General features: G+C 44.6%; 1 long non-coding RNA gene across 1 annotated transcript in view; it reads right to left on the reverse strand.

Annotated features, from left to right (window-relative positions):
• Positions 1–2,693: 2,693 nt before the first annotated feature.
• Positions 2,694–17,652, reverse strand: part of LOC144327556 (uncharacterized) — a 33,607-nt gene continuing 18,648 nt past the window's right edge. Inside the window, exons 2-3 of the long non-coding RNA XR_013392695.1 lie at positions 6,551–6,723; positions 2,694–3,039 (exon numbers count right to left, since the gene is read on the reverse strand). This is a non-coding gene — a long non-coding RNA (uncharacterized LOC144327556). The remainder of the gene's footprint in view (positions 3,040–6,550; positions 6,724–17,652) is intronic.

Here is a 17,652-nt window from a genome sequence, read left to right on the forward strand (position 1 = left end):
ATGCTGCTGGGCGGCAGCGCTGCCACCTGGCAGCATTTTAAAATCGCCCCGGACAGCGGAGAAGTCCCCCGCTGTCCTGGGGTTTTTAAAAAACCTCTCCGCCCCCGCCAGGCTTCGGAGCAGCCTTCTGAAGCCTGGCGGCGGGAGGAGGTCCGAGGACAGTGGGGAAGACGCGCTTCCCCGCTGTCCCGGAGATTTCCCTATGGGCTGTCGTCTTGCGAAGCAAGCCCATAGGGAAATTCGTTTTGCGAAGCGCCTCCAAAACGGAAAACCCTTTTGTCTAGCGGGTTTTCCGTCTTGCGAGGCGTTCGTCTTGCGGGGTACCACTGTATTAGCTTATAAATAATTTGCCGTACTGTATTTTACCCATGCTTTTGAGCACCAGCCTGAAAAGTCCCCTTCAACGACAAAAAAAACTACTCAGCGTCCGTTGCTGTGTCACTACTGTATTAGTCTGACTCAGTGTAAACATAATAATAGTGGTATAATATAGGTCAGCTTACATAATCCTAGACCTATAAAAAGTAGCAGATGAGAAGCAGAAGATGAAAAAGTTATTTACACACGGATGAATTAAGCTGTAAAAAGACTTTTCATCTAACCAAACCTAGGGTCAACAGCTTATTACCAATAGGAAGGCCTGTTAACAGATTGTAAAAATATAATAAAATAAATGAACATCAGATAAATGCACTGATGCTGTGCAGCTGAGCTTGAGAATTTAAAGTGCAAGAACGTTTCACACATTTTGTTCCAGAAAACAGGAAACTTTGAGGGGAAGCGTTAAGATAACTGAGAGGGGTTAAGTCAAGACACTTCATTTTAATTGTTAAGACTGCCAAAGGCTCTTTAAGTAAAGGTAATCTTGAATTTGAAATAAAAGAATATTTGAAATTTTGGGTGATCAGTGAAGCAGCAGTGACCTGGCTTATTCTTTTGAGGTCCTCTGATAGTTGGAGTATTATATTTAATTGTAACCAGTGCATTCAAACTGTTAAAACATTTATGTTTTAGCAGAGATCAGCAAACCTTTTCAGCAGGGGGCCGGTCTACTGTCCCTCAGACCTTGTGGGGGGCCAGACTAGATTTTGGAAAAAACTATGAACGAATTCCTATGCCCCACAAATAACCCAGAGATGCATTTTAAATAAAAGGACACATTCTACTCATGTAAAAACACGCTGATTCCCAGACCGTCTGCAGGCCAGATTTAGAAGGCGGTTGGGTCGGATCCGGCCCCTGGACCTTAGTTTGCCTATCCATGTTTTAGAGGAACGTGCCCTAGGAACAACTGAGCATCTGATGCTCACCTGATTGGCAAACTGAAAAACCCTGAGTTTTTGTGGGTGGACGAGTCAGTGAGATTGCACACTCCATGAATCTCTGAGGTCTGCTAAGTGCTGATGGGATCAGCCCCTCCAAGTGTCCCTATTTTCCAGCGACAGTCCCAGATTTACTGAAGCCGTCCCAGTTTCTGATTTGATCCAGGAATATCCCGAATTTTCTTAGGACATCCCTATTTCATCAGAGAAATGTTGGAGGGTAGGGAGTTATGCGACCCCTGAGCCAAGGAGGTAAGAAACTATATAACCTTTAGAAGACATCTATACTACTTTTGGGAGACATCTGTCTAGGGAAGTTTTTCCAATGTTTAACATTTTCTTCCATTTTTGTATATGTTGGAAGCTGCTCAGAGTGGCTGGGGCAACCCGGTCAGATGGGTGCGGTGCAAACAATAAAATTATTACTATTACTATTATGGAATAAAGGTAAAGGGAACCCTGCCCATTAGGTCCATTCGCGGACAACTCTGGGGTTGTGGGGCTCATCTCGCTTTATTGGCCAAGGGAGCCGGTGTACAGCTTCTGGGTCATGTGGCCAGCATGACTAAGCCGCTTCTGGCGAACCAGAGCAGCGCACGGAAACGCTGTTTACCTTTCCGCCAGAGTGGTACCTATTTATCTACTTGCATTTTGACGTGCTTTCGAACTGCTAGGTTGGCAGGAGCTGGAACCGAGCAACAGGAGCTCACCCCATCAGGGGGTTTCAAACCGCCGACCTTCCAATCAGCAAGCCCTAGGCTCAGTGGTTTAGACCACAGCGCCACCCACGTCCTTATTCCTATTATGGAATAGGACATCCCTATTTTCATCAGAGAAATGTTGGTGGGGATGTGAGATCCCTTTGTGAGGAGGTTAGATTACCCTCTTCACAGGTGAAGGATGGAATTTGTTTCCACTGCAATGCAGAACTTGCTTTTATCTGGTTGGAAAATGTAAAATAATGCACCTGGGCAAAACCTGCTAAATTAGGCCATTTAATTTCTCTCGTATTATCCTTGAGAATTAGCAGAGGTAACTGCATGAGGTTTCCCGTTTATCTGCATTGCTCACTCCAGGATTCACTTTGATGGCCACACTTGAGTGTGATGGGATCTTGAGACTATGTGCCTTCACAGATGTGCATGTTTACTTTGTGAAACTGCAGTATGTAGAGCCCTTGACTACCAATGGATGTATACTAATAGATACAGTGTAGATACCATCACATTCTCCCATGCTTTTAAAAAATACAAACCTTTCTAGTTTATTGTGATTGATAATGGTCTGATTCCCTGGAGGCAGAAATATTCCAGGCATACAAATGCTTCCAGACATTGCCAACATAGTAGTCACTTGCTTGGTTTGATGTTCATTGCAGAATTTTGTTTCCAGGCAAAATATACACTTTGCTTTTGAAGGGCACCCAATCCTTCGAACAATGAGTTGTTTTTTAAGGCAATGAAATGTAAACTATCTCAAACATCTGTACCGATGTTTTGGTAACTTCCTCCCCAGAGTTCTTTCTCCTCCTTCCGGTTCGAAATTCACAGTTTCTGCTGTAACTCCTGATTCCTCACAATCCGTAATAAAACCCAAGTGTGTTTATGTGTTTCCTCACATTCTTCCTGGCTGCCGCCTCAGCCTCTTCTAAGTGCCTCATCTCGTACCCTACTTCCAGCTCAGTCAAAATTTGATGGGGAAAGGAACTGCAAAATGCCTGTAAAAAAAAAAAGTATGTCATTGGTGTTGCATACGCACACACACACACACAATTTTTATATATTACTGTACTTTTCCGTGTATAAGATGAGTATTTTTTACTGTAAAATAATGTTTAAAAACTTGGGTCAACTTATACACAGGTACAGTGGTACCTCGCAAGACGAATGCCTCGCAAGACGGAAAACTCGCAAGACGCAAGGGTTTTTTGAGCTGCTTTGCAAGACGATTTTCCCTATGGGCTTGCTTCGCAAGACGGAAACGTCTTGCAAGTTTGTTTCCTTTTTCTTAACACCGTTAATACAGTTGCGACTTGACTTCGAGGAGCAACTCATAGCACGCGGTGTGGTAGCCTTTTTTGAGGTTTTTGAAGACTTTGGTGATTTTTGAAGCTTTTCCAAAACTTTTCCGACACCGTGCTTCGCAAGACGAAAAAAATCGCAAGACGACAAAACTCGCGGAACGAATTAATTTCGTCTTGCGAGGCACCACTGTAGTGTATGTGAGGGACGTGTCATTGGTTGCAGCCACGAGCAGGAGCTTTCAGCTCAACAACTCCGGGCCATCTCCCGCAATTTTCTTAAATCTGAGTCCCCAAAAATAGGGGTAGTCTTATACACGGGGGCGTGTTATACACGGAAAAATACGGTAATTGCTTATTTACAAATTAGTAGTGTTTACAAGTAGTACTAATAACTTGTTTACAAGGCAGAGTTATTAAGCTCACACTTCTTTAATCAGCAGAAAAGCTGAATGTGAGTGTTTTGTTTTTCACACCCGGAGGACATGTTTATTTTTAAAAAATAAAAAATACAATAGAACAAATTTTTTATAATATAATGGCTTTATGTGCAGGGCTGAGGGTGAGTTTGTGGCATTAGTCAGTGGTACATAGAACCAGCTCCTCTTCTTTTTGCTGCCCATTTTACTGTCACCTTCCACGCTTTTAGTAATAGATGGATACCACCACCACAATCTTCACACACACACACACACACACACACACACACACACACACTTTCTCTCTCCCATTTATCGTACTGGAACCTGGGATCACCCAATGAAATGAATGGTGGCAGTTTGAGGGCAGACAAAAAGCTTAGTACTTCACACTGTATATTTTTAAATTTTGTTTATTTTATAAAAATGTCTTGTAAAATCAAATAGTTGTTTATATGTTTGGCATCTGGCGGGAGGGCGTTCCACAGGGAGGGTGCCACTACCGATAAGGCCCTCTGCCTGGTTCCCTGTAACCTCGCTTCTCACAATGAGGGAACCTCCATGCAACAATATTATATGCGGCACACCTTTAGTCAGCTTGGCGTGGGGTTTTGTTTAAATTAAACATGTGTTTCTGAATTAATAATTGTTTCCATAACTTCTCCGTCCTTTGCTTTTTGCAGTTTTGGTTAAGGATACTCCCTTTTGTAGCCCCATGGGACTTGTTTTATTTATTTATTATTAGTTTGTTATCTACCACCTTTATCTTGCAGCGATTTGCAATGAGAAGGCCTGCATGCTGAGACATTGGTTCATATAGTTGGCACCTAAAGCACCTGGCTAGATCAGTTGATTAGAACATTGGTGCTGATAATGCCAAGGTTGCAGGTTTGATCCCCATATGAGACGCGGGTGGCGCTGTGGTCTAAACCACTGAGCCTCTTGGGCTTGACATTTGGAAATTCACTTAACACCGTAAACTGTTAAGTGAATTTCCAAATGTCAAGCCCAAGAGGCTCAGTGGTTTAACTTAACCGGTGTTAAGTTTACGGCATGTAATGCCTTAAGAGAAAACATAATGAAAATGATTTACAGGTGGTACATGACCCCAGTCAAGCTTGCAAAAATTTACCATTTGCCCGATAACAAATGTTGGAAATGTAAAGAGAATGAAGGTACCTTTTATCACCTTTGGTGGACATGCCCGAAGATTAAGGCTTTCTGGGAAATGATTTACAATGAAATGAAAAAGGTACTTAAAAGTACTTTCCTTAAAAAACCAGAGGCCTTTCTCTTGGGTATTGTCGGCCAATTGGTGTTAAAGAGAGATAGAACTTTCTTTATGTATGCTACAACAGCAGCAAGAATACTTATCGCAAAGTATTGGAAGACACAAGATCTACCCACTCTGGAAGAATGGCAGATGAAAGTGATGGACTATATGACACTGGCCGAGATGACAGGCAGAATCCGTGATCAAGGAAAAGAGACGGTGGAAGAAGAATGGAGAAAATTTAAAAGTTATCTTAAGGACTATTATAAACTTGATGAATGTTAGAGTGTTATGGTTTTCAAGAACAAAGGGATACAGTGATATAAGGTCAGACTATAGAGATAACTAAGGACAGAGGCTGGAAAGTAACAATTGGGAGTTGCTATAAAACTATGGACATTGGGATGCAGAAAGGAGGGGGTATGGGGGAGTCTCAGAAAAGAGGTTTATGAAAAACATTAGGAAATTATACGTGTTGGTATGTCTTTTTAAGTGTTTGTTTGTTTTTAAAATTTTGTAAAACCAATAAAAATTCTTTAAAAAAAAAAAAAAAAGACATTTGGAAATTCAGCAGTTCCAATCCCCGTGACGGGGTGAGCTCCCGTTGCTCGGTCCCAGCTTCCGCAGTTTGAAAGCACACCAGTGCAAGTAGATAAATAGGTACTGCTGTGGCGAGAAGGTAAACAGCGTTTCCGTGTGCTCTGGTTTCTGTCACAGTGCTCCATTGCTCCAGAAGCGGTTTAGTCCTGCTGGCCACATGACCCAGAAAGCTGTCTGTGGACAAACGCTGGCTCCCTTGGCCTGAAAGCGAGATGAGCACTGCAACCCCAGAGTCATCTTTGACTGGACTTAACTATCCAGGGGTTCTTTACCTTTTACCTTTACCTGCATTGCAGGAGGTTGGACTAGATGATGCTCAGGGTCCCTTCCAACTCTGCAATTCTATGATTTTGTTAAAAAAAGGTAAAGGTAAAGGGACCCATGACCATTAGGTCCAGTCGTGACCAACTCAGGTTGCGGCGCTCATCTCGCTTTATTGGCCGAGGGAGCCGGCGTACAGCTTCCGGGTCATGTGGCCAGCATGACTAAGCCGCTTCTGGTGAACCAGAGCAGCGCACGGAAACGCTGTTTACCTTCCCGCTGGAGCAGTACCTATTTATCTACTTGCACTTTGACATGCTTTCGAACTGCTAGGTTGGCAGGAGCAGGGACCGAGCAACGGGAGCTCACCCTGTTGCGAAGATTCAAACCGCCGACCTTCTGATCGGCAAGTCCTAGGCTCAGTGGTTTAACCCACAGCGCCACCTGCGTCCCATGATTTTGTTACAACCTCACAAATTCTCCAAGGTTGAGTGTGTGCAGATCGCCAAATGTCTCAGCCAGGCCTTAGCAACAATATTCACAAGGAGACAGCATAGAAGAAATGGTTGGTTGCTGCTTTTGCAGGAAGGCTGTGTGGTGGATGAGAGATCTTGTGGGATCAGAGGGTAGCTATATGAAAGCATATGGTGTTCACCTGTGGCTTCTGGAGGAAGAAGAGAAGATTTAACCCATGGACCATTCGATTCCTGATGCCCAGGATTCTTCTAAGCAGGCCTGGAGCAGGTAGCACCTCACTTTTTGAGCAGTTGACAGCCACTTCCTTCCTCCCCTTCCCTTCCAAATGGCAAATCCATTGATCTGCAGCATCTGAAAAAAAGAAAATGGCTTTGGGAAATTCTCCTTAGTCGAGCTAATCTTAACAAGACAAACTGCTTTTCTTTCCAGAGTGCAATGAAAGGGACCTCTTCATTCCCCAACCCTGCTTTGATTGACACAAAATGGTTTCCAAGCACTAGTGTGGCTGTTAAAAGATTAATTTTAATGGCTGAGAATAATAATAATAATAAAAAGCATGGCTCCCAGATATGCTATAAATCAGTCGAGTAACAGGTTTTCAAAATAGCTAAATATAAAAGCTGCGTACATGGATAAACAAACAATTCCTCTTGAAAAGGTATGGCCTGCACTTGGTGGGTTTTATGCAAAGTGCTCATCTGGGAATCCCTGCTAATGTTTGCCATTGTTGCTTCGTTCATCTTTTACTGCGCCAGATTTATTAAGTCCTATTCTAATCTGCTTTTTGTGAAACAGTCCAGTTTTAATGTTGTCTCGTGGGTATTGTTTTCTAGTACTAGAAAGGATCGTTGCATTTCAGGGGGTTGGGCTAGACGACCCTCAGGCGTCTCTCCCAAATCCACAATTCTATGTTTTCAGGTTTGTGCATCACAGGTAGGTATGACTGGTTTCAAATTTGCTTTAGTTTTTAAAGTTTATTAAGGTTTTGTTTCGTGAATAAAGGTAAAGGTACCCCTGCCCGTTCGGGCCAGTCTTGCCAGACTCTAGGGTTGTGCGCTCATCTCACTCAAGAGGCCGGGAGCCAGCGCTGTCCACAGACACTTCTGGGTCACGTGGCCAGCGTGACAAAGCTGCATCTGGCGAGCCAGCGCAGCACACGGAATGCCGTTTATCTTCCCGCTGGTAAGTGGTCCCTATTTATCTACTTGCACCCGGGGGTGCTTTCGAACTGCTAGGTTGGCAGGCGCTGGGACCGAACGACGGGAGCGCACCCTGCCGCGGGGATTCGAACCGCCGACCTTTCAATCGGCAAGTCCTAGGCACTGAGGCTTTAACCCACAGCGCCACGTGAATAGGAACAGATAAATACCTGTAAGTGTTTCTTTTTGTTCCGGTAATGGCTTTTGAGTGCCTTTGTTTTTTGGAATAGAATTCCTTTTGTCACAGATTTGTACATAGTATATATAAGATATCTCCACACACATCCTACACTCCCAATTGAAGCTTTGGTAATAATACTTAACCTCCTTGCGCTCAAGACTTGTTAAACCTGCTTGGCATTAACTTAGTGCTGGTATTCTGCGGTGGTTGGGGAAAGTTTTTAACTGCGTTGGTGATAAATCTTCAAATATGAGGAAATCTTTGCTGTCTCGAATGCGGGGGCACAGCTGGGTTCCAGGCCGGTGTGTTAAAAGCTCAGACTTCAGTGCTGGAAAGTGAGGGCTGTCAAAGGCCGGGGGAAGAAACAGAGTTGTCAAATCTTGGCAGGCTGCCTTTGAATTGAGGGTTTCTGAGCAGCTTTGTCAGCGGTGAATGGGGACTGAAAAGAGGTGATCTAAGGGAGAAAGCGGCTGCATTGATCTGGGCGCAGCAAAAGCAAAATAAGAAGAGCCCAAACCAAACAATGGAAAAGAGGGTCAGTAACGATTCCACGGAGAAGGTGATCGTTAAAATAAAACCTGTTTTTGTAAAAAAATCAAAAATCGCTGCAAGGTCTGAAAGAGAGGGAGAGACCAGCGTGGAGGACAGATACAGTCTAAATGAAAAGCCGTATGAAAGAATGGCCTGTTGTCTTTGAGAGCTGGACCATAAAGAAGGCTGATCGCCGAAGAATTGATGCTTTTGAATTATGGTGCTGGAGGAGACTCTTGAGAGTCCCATGGACTGCAAGAAGATCAAACGCATCCATTCTTAAGGAAATCAGCCCTGAGTGCTCACTGGAAGGACAGATCGTGAAGCTGAGGCTTTAATACTTTGGCCACCTCATGAGAAGAGAAGACTCCCTGGAGAAGACACTGATGCTGGGAAAGATGGAGGGCACAAGGAGAAGGGGGCGACAGAGGACGAGATGGTTGGATGGTGTTTTTGAGGTTACCAGCATGAGTTTGACCAAACTGCGGGAGGTAGTGGAGGACAGAGGTGCCTGGCGTGCTCTGGTCCATGGGGTCATGAAGAGTCGGACACGACTAAACGACTAAACAACAAATGAAAGAATGGATCAGGGTCAGGCCATGCGGTACCATCCTGAACCAAGGGAAAGGGAAAATATTGGGCAAGGCTGAATCTGGTCCAGCTTCAAAACCAAGTGGGAAGGGTGTTTAAAACCCTTTCAGTCCTTTTCCGACTTTTGTTGACTGCTTCCTGCCTCTAGGTACCAGGAGGCTTCAAGGCTTCCTCCTCAGACACCTCAGTCTCTTGGTCCCCTCTTTCATCTATTCCCCATGCTCTTTTATAAGGAACGGTGCAAGCCAATCACAGGAGCTGCACCTGCAATCGCAACAGGAGCCCGTTTCCCCAAACTCCCTGAGCTAGGGCTACCTAGCCACACGGCCACATGCCGCAACCTCCAGACCTTTTCTACTTCCCTTAACTCCTCCTTCCCACTGGGAAGCCTTGGCCTCTTACAGACATACTTGGGAGTAAGACCCAGTTAGTTCAATGGGACAAACTGGAGAGTCAGTGTGGTGTAGTGGTTAAGAGCGGTAGTCTTGTAATCTGGTGAACGGGGTTCGCTTCCTCGCTCCTCCACATGCAGCTGCTGGGTGACCTTGGGCCAGTCCCACTTCTCTGAAGTCTCTCAGCCCCACTCACCTCACAGAGTGTTTGCTGTGGGGAGAAAGGGAAAGGAGAATGTTAGCCGCTTTTGAGACTCCTTCCGGTAGTGATAAAGTGGGATATCAAATCCAAACTCTTCTTCTTCCTAAAGATCGCTTACTTTATCAAAACTAAGCGAAAGAACTGATGTCATTCAGAGGTCCAGTCATTATTCCACACTTCTGACTGGCACTCTTGTTGTTATAGTGGAGGATCTGGGGCAAATAGTGAAATCTTTAACTCTTCCTCGAAAGGGCATACGTGGAACAGGTTTTATGAATCTCTCTTCTAAGACTATTTCCTGTTCCAATCAGCAGTTACCAGCTGTGCTCTGTTTGAAATTAAGATGTTAAACACATCACCGGGGGAATTTTCTCTGCCTACAGATAACACTGTTGTTAATATCTATGTGGTCTCCACACCCTAAGTTTATTGACAATGTTCTGTTCTTGTAATGACTGAGGAAGACCAGAAATCACTTGTGGTCCCAAAACAGACTCTGCAGAACAACTTGGCTAAGATTGGGTGTAGGAATGTTCACCATAGCGCTGGTTTGTAATGGCATGTCATTCCTGTTATTGTTATGAGCCGTGCGCTCTAGGAAAGTGTGAACCTTCTCCTTTTATTTACACAGCCATTTCCGCATTGCCAAAGAGGGCATTACATGATTTCAGGACACTTGGTACTGCTTTATGCAGCAATTTTGTTAGCTGCAGATGCGCCAGTGTACACCATAAAAAGCATGCAAAACGGCCAGGAGATATGCACATTCTTAAATAAGCAGCAGGCCTACACTGAGAATCAGCAGCCTCTCAGCTTTGCTAAGAAGGACATCCTAGGAAGGCTTACTAAGATGTACCAACCCTTCATACTTTGCATCTGTTCTTCCAGAAAAGCTGGTGCAGCACTGCTATAGTTGCAGCAAACATGGCCAGCGCATGAAGCATGAAGCAGCCCATACCCACAAAATTAAACATGTTGGATTAGATCCCGAGACATGTAAGCAGGGGCGGGAAATCTGCCAGCATCGTCGTTCTGCAAACTGTTGCACAATTACTAGTGGAAGATTTTGTACAACACAGACTTAGGGCAAGCAAACTTCTTTAAGCCATTGTGAAAAACCTGGTGAGACCAGAAGCACACTGTTCTATTTTCTCACACAAGGATCTTGTGCTGTGTTGGCCCAAGTCCTTCCACACTCGTTCCAGAAGACTGCCTTCAGGGCAGCTCTGAAGTGAACTTGGTTTTTTGTTTTGTTTTATGTTTATAGAAGAATAGGTTAAAAGAAAGCGTGACTTCGTCTGATATTTGGCACGGCAAGTCCAAACTGTGCCAATTTGTATGCCTCTGAAGATACCATTGCTCAGTTTGATGTGATATAGCCAAATCTGACATGATGGTTCTAACCAGTGCCGATTTGGATGCCTCTAAAGATGTTGTCACCAACAGCAGATGACTTCTGAGGTGGGGTGGGGGGTCTCTGTTTATGTTTAGATGCCAGATGCCATGTTGACTCAAGATGGTGGACCAAACAAACCATAATTCAGCACTAGTAGCCCACCACAAATTGATTTGAGGCTAGGTCAGGTGTTCCCTGGGTCAGAGTCAGGTCTGGGGTTGGTGTGTGGGTGAGTGCGTGAACAGCCCGGAAACTCACAAATTACAATATCCATATAAAAATCGCAATGTTGTTGGTTTCTTCAGATTCTCAGGCAGTGCCAGGCATTTCCCACTAGTAGATGAATAAATGACCCTAGTCTTGGCTTGGCTCTCTATGGGACATTAATGGGCAATTAGGCTGCCTTCAATCCTGATTCCTGAGCAACCTTGCCATTCCCCCCCCCCCCCAGAATGCTTCCCAGCATGGCAGGAACATGCTGTGAAACTGTGCCTTCTAAACATGGCAAGCGAAAGACCTGTGCTATTTTGAATTGACCGGCAGAAGATCTTACCCATTTTTGGGGTGTACACTGATTTCCAGGAACTAGGACTATTTATATACCATACATTCAAGCACATGACTTCCCCCAAAGTATCCTGGAAACTGTAGTTTACCCACACACAGAGCATCAGTTCCCAACAGCCAGAAGTCATGTGCTTTAAATGTACAGTGCACATGCAACATAGATTGAGCTCCCTCTTAATGCTTGTGTGTGTGCTCACTTCTGCAATTCTGTGACATCTGCTTTTACATTAGTAAAGAAACAGATTATTACAGAATCATTTGAGTTTCCCGTGCTATGTCTCTAAAGAATATTGGATAAAGGAAGGCTGCCCTGAACTTCCTATCAGTAGTGGGGGGTCATGAAACAATATATCGGGTGGAGGGGGGGGGGAATGAGATGAAAACTGCAGATGTCTTCAAATGTCTTCCTCTCCCAGGAAAGCAAATCTGACAAATTCCTTATATAAGCCTTCAAGTCTGGGTGGCGGATGTTTAATCATCCAGCTGCATCAGACACACTAAGACATTTTCTAGTGCTTGTGATTAATCACTCAAAATCAATTGTGACTGACAGGTTTATAGTGAGAATGAACCAAGGAAGGAAGGGAGGGATGAAAATGTTACTTTGTTTGCCTAAGAGTCACTGTACCAACCTCAACAACAACAATATTCCTATTATTACTACTACTGCTATTACTACTACTACTATTACTATTCCACTCAGTGTTGTTCCATCTGTAGTGTTGAGAGGCAGCAGGAATCATCCCCTCCTGTGCTTGATGGAGCTTCCTGCTGGAAGCACCAAAGGATTTCAGCTTTTCCGGCAGTCCCCTTTTCAAGCTGCTCCCTCTCCCTCTCTTCCCTCAAGATTGACATCACTTTTCCATCATCATGAAAGCAGGCAGATCTTGCCGTTGTGATTTCAGGATCTCCGCAGCTAGCCAGAAGCAGACCATGGCTTGGATCCTTAGAAAAGTTAACAAAAGTTAACGAAAGGTATGGGGCAGGGGGTTTGGATCCTAAGTCAAGGAATTTTGCATAAACTTTTCCCATTTCCTCCCCACCTCAGCAGGCCCATGTCTCATCTCACATTGTTTTGGAGGTCTTCCGACTCTCCCAGGAGACTTCAGGGGTTGCAGGGGGGCAGCGGGGGGGAAGGTGTGGGGTCAGTAAACTTTTCTTCCATGAGTTTCCATAAGCTAAGAAGTTCTAAGCCATGATTATATTTGCCACTGCTCCCACCACCTATTTTCAGTCCAGTTTTGAATGCAGGTTTTCAAATTTACATTTTGACATTTAACAGCTTACCTAAATATTTAAAATGTCTCTGCTTTGGTTTATTCCGCAGGCGTCAAATATAAAACATCATAAGCTGTCAACTGTTCATGCAAAACAGCATTACATGTCAATTATCAAAAACAGTCAAAATATTAAGCTATACCACACCAATGCAAATTATCAGATACAAAATACCATCGCAGTTCAGCTATTAAATCTTGCCAAACATCATCTGTAAATTATTTGAGAGTGAAACTGTATATCACTGGGGTAAAACACACTGAATATTTGGCAAACGTTCACCAATAATTTAGAGAATTGCAAGTAGAACTTTTCACAGCAAACTTGAACTGCGGTTCAAGTTTCTCTGTTCAGAACTTTTGCATTCTGATTTGCCAGGGCTGATCTCTTTCCCCTTTCACTGCTATCGAGGAGACGTGTGCAATAGTTGCAAAGAGCAATTTCCCACTAAGATAAATTTAGAGCAAGTGACTAAGTTGATGGCTGAACCTCAAACGCCCACCAACTTGACGTGTCAGATGGTTTCCTTAGTAATGTCTACCTAGGATACCTGTCCTCAGCTACCAGCAAGAGGCTGCGTGAGACAGTGGATTCCTCCAGGCCGGCGTTTCCTTGGTGATGCCATTCCAGAAGCCAGCCACACGCTGCAAGTCTCCTTTTTAAAACGTAGGAACAGGTTAGACTATAACCCTGTGCTAATGACTTTGGGGACTCCTCCAGACATCCTCTTTATCATACATTCATTACGATGGGTGCTCCTATGATAGGATAATCTTTATTGTTATTGTCCCATACAGAACAACGAAATTGAAAAAATCTACATCAGACATTCAAAAACCAACAAGCCTGCTATCCCAGCCTGGTTAACCCCCTAAAAACTCTGATACCCCATAATTAAATACAATATACTCTCACAGAGACTACCTAACACTGCTTTTAAAACCAAAACTGCATTTGGATAAAAACTGTTTCTCAGGCAGCTAGTCCTGGTCTTTATAACCCTGGACCTTCTTCCAGAAGGCAGAAGCTGAAAGAGATCGTTTCCGGGGTGTGCACTATCCTGCACTATCTCTGCAGCTTTCTTATGGCACCTGGAAGCATAGATTTGATCCAAGGTGGGAAGAGTGCACCCAATTATTCTCTCCGCAGTCTTTACAACCCTGGACAGCGTTGCTTTTCCCCTGACCGTGCAGCTCCCAAACCACAGACACAGACCATAAGTTAATGCACTCTCAACAGTACAATGGTAAAATGCCATCAACAGGTCCTTTGAGAGATTATTTTTCTGGAGGATTCTCAGAAAATATAACCTCTACTGTGCTCTCTTCATCAGGTCTTTACTGTTTTCTCACCAGGTTAGGATCTCTCAACTCCATTCCCAGAAATCAAAACACTGAAATCGAGATACAGATTCTCAATGTGAAGGGGAACACTGATCCCTCCTCATGCCAGGAATTTCTGCATGTGTGTACCTCGGTACGGGTGTAGAGTCTCTTCTAATGCAGGGCACCTGCACAGACCTGTGGTCCTCCCTTGAGTTTGTGGTGGACTCTAAGCCATTGGAGGTTTTGAAGCAGAGGTGGGAGGGGGCCCATTTGTCCTGGAGGCTTTAGTTGAGATTCCTCCATTGCAGAGGGTTGGACTAGATGACCCCTGGGTCCCTTCCAACTCTACAGATCTATTTATGATTCTCAGAAGGGTTGTCTGAATATGCTTTCATTTACTGTGGCTTTTTCTCAGTACTGGCCCAAACAGAATATCGGTTCTGATTTCAGTGTTACCAGAACACCAAGGAGCTGCCATGATATCACATTGCCTCAGACAAAGCCAAGACGTTCCAGAGAGCAGCATTCAGCTGCTCCCAAGCTCCTTCTACTCTGCCGCTCATAACTACTGCAAGCAGAATTTCACTGACAGAAATGTGCCAGGAGTTTGGGATTTGATTATTATTAATACAGTGGAACCTCTACTTACAACCATAATCTGTTCAGGAGGTCCGGTCATAACTAGAAACGTGGCTTAGGGCCCTCATATTTACGGGACCGCCTCTCCTGGTCTGCCCAACAGAGGACCTTATGGTCCATGAATAATAATAGTTTAGAGGTCCCGGGCCCTAAGGAAGTCCTCCACAAGGGCCAGGGCCTTCTCAGTGATGGCTCCGACCTGGTGGAATGCTCTGTCCCATGAGACCAGGGCCCTGCAGGATTTAACTTCCTTCCGCAGGGCCTGTAAAACAGAGCTATTCCACCTGGCTTTCAATTTGAACTGAGCCTGATCTTTTATTCCCCTTCCTTCCCTCCCCCTCCCCTTTTTATGAAGATTACCCGCTCTGGGATCCCACAGCTAATTCTCCCCTGGTCTCCTCACTGGTCCAAATAGAACTAATTTAGCCAGCTAGCCCTGGTGATCATCTAAGGTTTATTGGGTGGATTTTCCCCCTAAATTGATTTTTGAATTCTGAATTTATTGTTATTCATGTTTTATACTGTATTTTATGCTGTTTTTTGTTGCATCAATTAAGTGATTTAAATTTGGTGTTAGCCACCCTGAGCCCGGTTTTCTGACCGGGAAGGGAGGGGTATAAATAAAAAATTATTATTATTATTATTATTATTATTATTAGAGGTGCACTTTTCCATAGAAAGTAATGGAAAAGTGAATTGATCCATTCTAGACAATGAAAAACACCCCCTAAAACAGCAATTTAACGTGGATTTTGCTGTCTAACAAGACCATAGATCCATAAACTGAAGGCAATAATCAATGTACTGTACTATAAAATAAATAAAACTGTATTGTAGATTAAAACAAACAAACTTTTTTTCCCATACGTGCACTGAGGGTGGGTGGGCTTACCTGGCTACAAGCTGGGGATGGGGCAAGGGTCAGTAAAGAGCTGACTCACTTTGGCCGGGGTCACTTTTTTTTCTTTCCAGGCCAGGTTCTTCTCTGGACTTTCTCAGGTTAGTTCCTTGGTGGGGTTTGGGGCTGCAGTCCGCCCTGCTGTGCCCCTTGCAGGCGGCACCTCTTCCACAGCCTCGGGGGTGGGATGGGGGCCCTCTCCTCAGCGGTGGAGGCCCCAGCGCTGCCCCGCAGCCAGCCGGGCGAGCTCCAGGCTGCTAGCAAGGCCTCTGTTCATATCTAGAGGAAAGTTCATAAGTTGAAGCATCTACCGAAGGTCGTAACTGGAATCGTACGTAAGTAGAGCCATACCTTAAGGTCCATGAATAACCATAGTATAGAGGTCCCGGGCCCTAAGGAAGTCAGACTATCCTCCACCAGCACCAGGGCCTTTTCGGTGATGGCTCCGACCTGGTGCAATGCTCTGTCCCATGAGACCAGGGCCCTGCAGGATTTAACCTCCTTCCGTCAGGCCTGTAAGACAGAGCTATTCCGCCTGGCCTTCAATTTGAATTCAGCCTGATCTCTTATTTCCCTTCTCTCCCTCCCCATCCGCTTTTATGAAGATCACCCGCTCTGAGACCCCACAGCTAATTCTTCCCTGGCCTCCTCGCTGGCCCAAGTAGGACCAATTCAGCCAGCTAGCCCTGGGGATTATCTAATGCTTATCTCCCCTAAAGTAATTTTTGAATTTTGAATTTTATTGTTATTCATGTTTTTATACTGTATTTTATGCTGCTTTTACAATTAAGTGTTTTAAATTTGTTGTTAGCCGCCCTGAACCTGGTTTTTGAACCGGGAATGGCAGGGTATAAATAACAATTATTTCTTCTTCTTCTTCTTCTTCTTCTTCTTCTTCTTCTTCTTCTTCTACGTAAGTCAAGGTTCCACTGTAAATTACCGTATTTTTCGCTCTATAAGACGCACCAGACCACAAGACGCACCTAGTTTTTGGAGGAGGAAAACAAGAAAAAAAATATTCTGAATCTCAGAAACCAGAATAGCAAAAGGGATTGCTGCGCAGTGAAAGCAGCAATCCCTCTTGCTGTTCTGGCTTCTGGGATAGCTGGGCAGCCTGCGTTCGCTCCATAAGACGCACACACATTTCCCCTTACTATTTAGGAGGGGAAAAGTGAGTCTTATAGAGCAAAAAAATACGGTATAAAATTACTATTGTTATCTCTATCGTTATGGCAGCAGTGACAGAGCGGATGGAAAGTGGAACCATCCAAGTCCTACTTCCTGACAACGAGAGAGAGTGTGGTTCATCTAGCTGAAACTAGACTTAATGGCGGACTTGGGCTTCCCAATGAAAACAAGCAGTATTTCCGTTCTGCAACATGCAATGTACCGTATTTTGAGCTTTACCAGCGCAGGCAGGCAACAGTCAATGAAGTGAAAATGGAGGAAACACGGAGCAGGATGATGTCACACAACACCTTTCTTTTTAGATTATTAGATGTTCCTGGGGGAAAGGAGGGGAAAACCTAGGGGCGGCTGAGTTCAGAGGCAGTCACATGCCTCCTACTATTTCTAGACTTGTGAGTTCCAGAAGTTGGTGAACAATCGTGTTTCACACCACCCCAATCTCTGAGCAGTGCAAGATCCCAAGGGATCCAGAGGCTCACCCAGGATAACGTGTTTCCTTTTGGAAATGAGGCACAGTGGAGAGCGCGTTGTCTTTATGATACATGGTTTATATACAACCTGAGCCTGCGGTGGAGTGGTTCACAGTATTAACACCACAAAAGGGCCTTGTTTCTCCCCTTGGATTCAAGCAGAGATCAGCCACAGCCCTCTCTCTGCCTTTCCAACCCGCTGGTTTTGCCTCCAGCATCTAGCTTACATAATTGTTCAACTCTGGCTTTTGTCCTCTCCATCTGCAAGTTGAGGGAGGTGGTCCCACCCATTTGCCACCTCGCACCGAGCCCATAAATCCCCCTTAATGGCTCATCACCCAGGTGATTGCCTCATTAGGAAGCGAGCCTGGCTTGATTAGCTTTTAACACATGCTGGATCCAGGAATTGCAGTCGTCTGGCAC

Source organism: Podarcis muralis, chromosome 4, assembly GCF_964188315.1.
Source record: "Podarcis muralis chromosome 4, rPodMur119.hap1.1, whole genome shotgun sequence".
Lineage (NCBI taxonomy): Eukaryota > Metazoa > Chordata > Lepidosauria > Squamata > Lacertidae > Podarcis > Podarcis muralis.